The 4,243-nt window shown below is 41.5% G+C and overlaps 1 long non-coding RNA gene across 1 annotated transcript; it reads right to left on the bottom strand.

Annotated features, from left to right (window-relative positions):
- Nucleotides 1–755: 755 nt before the first annotated feature.
- Nucleotides 756–2,938, bottom strand: LOC121542162. Its single transcript, XR_005995837.1, has 3 exons — nt 2,864–2,938; nt 1,055–1,133; nt 756–876 (listed from the first exon to the last, which is right to left on the bottom strand). It is a non-coding gene; the product is annotated as an uncharacterized LOC121542162 (long non-coding RNA).
- Nucleotides 2,939–4,243: the final 1,305 nt, after the last annotated feature.

Raw genomic sequence — 4,243 nt, 5'->3', positions numbered from 1 at the left:
CTAACGGAGATCAATGTACAGTAAAGCAAACTAGCAAAACAAGAAATGTGTGATAGCTGCATGGGTGCCGCCATATTTATGCACATCTGCTAATGGGTTGAGATCGGGTGACTGAGATGGCCATGGCATAGGACCTAAAGGTATTACAGTCAATGCTTATGAACTTAATATTTTAATGTGCATTTCCATATCAATGCCACTAACAAAAGGGTTGAATTGTTCAGCAACATGTGCAGTGAACATGGCTTTGGTGATGAAAGGTATATCATGTATTTGTCATCTCCCTATCAGGCCACTCCATACTGTGACATGGGCTTGGATGGTGACACCCATCTTCTTCAAGCTTCCTGACTGAATACTGGGGTCTTCAGTGGTTCCGGAAGCAAGGCCCTTACCTGGGAGTAAAGTAACAGTCTCTCTGTCTTGCAGCCATTCTGTCAACATGTATTGTATGTCACCACTCAAATTCATACAAACTGCTACGGACGCAAGCGCCGACTTATATTCACTTTGTCCCATTCTTTAATCTTGTCTGGGATATAGTTGAGACACCTGTATGATATACATTAATACAAATGTATTTACTGTAGACTTGAGACTTTTTAGGCATTTATTTTAGACCTTTTAAATCATAAACTCTAAGTGTATTTGTCTGGATGAATAAGTTATCACAGAAGTAAAAATGTGAAGACCAACATGACAAACATGCTATGAAAAAGTTATTAAAAACAAATCAATTTTAATGAGTTGTTTATACAAAACTATTGCATTTGGTCATCCCCAAAATGTGGCCGTTGAAAGTCTGCGGATAGCTGACAACAGGGTGGCAGGTTTGTTGATTTGCTGCTCTAGAGTTCCATAGCCCAGAAGACTCACCTGGAGGAAAGGGAATGGACACATGCTAGTTTTGATAAAAGTCTGGGAGACTTTTACAGGGAGGAGAGAGCATGAGTTGGAGTGAGTACAGTAAATCCAATCCAACCATTGGCCCTGGATAATATGCTAGCATCACACAAGCAGATTGCCATAGTATACCATTATGAGTGGAGCTTACTTCTCTGTGCTCTGGAGAGATCGCAGGTAGTTGGTCAGAAGGCTCCGGAGGTCCTTGGACCAGTCTGTCTCTGTAGCACCTAGAGAGAGATGGATAGAGGTAGTGAGTGTGCTTGAAAGAGAGTGCCCTCACCCCATGACCTACCACTGGCCCTGGGCCTCCTGCCTAACAATCTAATCGCAGTCTCTATGACGGAGTTACTCCAGGAGTAGACCGTTGTATGGTGCAAAGGGCTTCTCCACTTCTTACAGTGAGGGAAAAAAGTATTTGATCCCCTGCTGATTTTGTACGTTTGCCCACTGACAAAGAAATTATCAGTCTATCATTTTAATGGTAGGTTTATTTGAACAGTGAGAGACAGAATAACAACAACAAAATCCAGAAAAACGCATGTCAAAAATGTTATAAATTGATTTGCATTTTAATGAGGGAAATAAGTATTTGACCCCTCTGCAAAACATGACTTAGTACTTGGTGGCAAAACCCTTGTTGGCAATCACAGAGGTCAGACGTTTCTTGTAGTTGGCCACCAGGTTTGCACACATCTCAGGAGGGATTTTGTCCCACTCCTCTTTGCAGATCTTCTCCAAGTCATTAAGGTTTCGAGGCTGACGTTTGGCAACTCGAACCTTCAGCTCCCTCCACAGATTTTCTATGGGATTAAGGTCTGGAGACTGGCTAGGCCACTCCAGGACCTTAATGTGCTTCTTCTTGAGCCACTCCTTTGTTGCCTTGGCCGAGTGTTTTGGGTCATTGTCATGCTGGAATACCCATCCACGACCCATTTTCAATGCCCTGGCTGAGGGAAGGAGGTTCTCACCCAAGATTTGACGGTACATGGCCCCGTCCATCGTCCCTTTGATGCGGTGAAGTTGTCCTGTCCCCTTAGCAGAAAAACACCCCCAAAGCATAATGTTTCCACCTCCATGTTTGATGGTGGGGATGGTGTTCTCGGGGTCATAGGTAGCATTCCTCCTTTCAGACGGCCCTGTATATGTGCTTTCTTGAGCAGGGGGACCTTGCGGGCGCTGCAGGATTTCAGTCCTTCACGGCGTAGTGTGTTACCAATTGTTTTCTTGGTGACTATGGTCCCAGCTGCCTTGAGATCATTGACAAGATCCTCCCGTGTAGTTCTGGGCTGATTCCTCACCGTTCTCATGATCATTGCAACTCCACGAGGTGAGATCTTGCATGGAGCCCCAGGCCGAGGGAGATTGACAGTTATTTTGTGTTTCTTCCATTTGCGAATAATCGCACCAACTGTTGTCACCTTCTCACCAAACTGCTTGGCGATGGTCTTGTAGCCCATTCCAGCCTTGTGTAGGTCTACAATCTTGTCCCTGACATCCTTGGAGAGCTCTTTGGTCTTGGCCATGGTGGATAGTTTGGAATCTGATTGATTGATTGCTTCTGTGGACAGGTGTCTTTTATACAGGTAACACACTGAGATCAGGAGCACTCCCTTTAAGAGTGTGCTCCTAATCTCAGCTCGTTACCTGTATAAAAGACACCTGGGAGCCAGAAATCTTTCTGATTGAGAGGGGGTCAAATACTTATTTCCCTCATTAAAATGCAAATCAATTTATAACATTTTTGACATGCGTTTTTCTGGATTTTTATGTTGTTATTCTGTCTCTCACTGTTCAAATAAACCTACCATTAAAATTATAGACTGATCATTTCTTTGTCAGTGGGCAAACGTACAAAATCAGCAGGGGATCAAATACTTTTTTCCCCTCACTGTATATGAGTGTAGTATTAGTTCTTGAAATGGCATAATGCAAAGGAAAATATTATATAATGACTTACTGGCACGGAGTGCTCAATGTTCCTGCTGATAGCAAGCCTCAACCTGGATGAATGGTTCATGCCTGTAAATGAGCGGTCATCACTAGTTACCACAGCCACAAAGTCATACATCCCGCCTATTTCTCCAATTTCTCTTCTTAAAATCTGATTTTAAACCTAAGCCTAACCTAAGCACACTGATAACCTTATACCTAACCTTAAATTAAGACCAAAAAGCAACAGTTTGTTTTCATGATTTCTTATGATTTGGCCAATTGACTTTGTGGTTGTGGTAGCTAGTGGAAACCCAACAGAGCTGATAAAAAATATGCACGCCATTTTGTGATAATGGTTATGACAAATGACATGGCATCCATGTGAATTTATAGATAAGCTATTATTTATAATATGGCACCACGTATCATTTCACTAACAATTGCAACCTCGACTTATTCCATCATGACATCAATGACAACATGCTCCTTATTTGACTATAGTTAGCTGCTAGTTTAGCCAGATGCAGCCTGTGAGGCCGGGATAATTTTGCAGCCAAATTGCTTAAAATAGGGTGATTAGCCTAGGTAGCTAGCTAGCTAGCTAATTTTCCCCAAACATCGGACACCCCCTAACCTCGGACACTCTCTAGCGGTTGGAGGACTAAATCACCTCGAGCTCAACATTTAAATGGACTGGAAAATAACGGTGAGTTTTGCGACTAACGACACCCTTCTAGCTAGCTGACCACCGATTTTCAGTGCAATTTATGTAAGTTAAGTTAGGTTTTGAGCGTTTTCAAAAAAGTTATACATGTACACATTTTGTGGAACACGCTGCATATTGTAAAAATTTGACTGCGCGACAGACCACACATCATTTAATATCCAACTTTTTACCTCTGAAACAGATTTTCTAATGTTGCTAGCTTAGTTGCTAAATGTTGATAGAACTGCTAAGTAAGCAAAAAGGAAAGAAATTGTAAGCGTTAGATAATACATATCACGAAAACAGCTGCATGTTGTCAAGCTTTACCGTATCAAAATTGGAGTCCTCTGACGGAGGCGTTTTGCACAATCTGCAAAAATGTATTTGGAACTTTGAACCATGAACTATTTGACACCTATCACTGTTGGCTATGTTTCATCTTACAACAGCTACATAGAGGCAGTATTTTGTCAAATGGTACAATGTATGCATCAATATTACACTAATTGGGACACTAATTTTCATTACAGATAACATCAAACAAAAAACGTGGGTACACTGTCAGTTATTGTGAAAACTTTCATCACCTTTCAATGCCTTAGGTTTGAAATGTAAATGTTTATACATATTCAGATTGAGTTATCTTTCTAAAATGTGTATAGTATGCCAAGTTATTTAGCTACATGTATTAACACCACA

Source organism: Coregonus clupeaformis, chromosome 27 (assembly GCF_020615455.1).
Source record: "Coregonus clupeaformis isolate EN_2021a chromosome 27, ASM2061545v1, whole genome shotgun sequence".
In the NCBI taxonomy this organism is placed as follows: Eukaryota; Metazoa; Chordata; class Actinopteri; order Salmoniformes; family Salmonidae; genus Coregonus; species Coregonus clupeaformis.
Note: the sequence above shows the minus strand (reverse complement) of the source record. Positions and strands in the feature narration are given on the sequence as shown.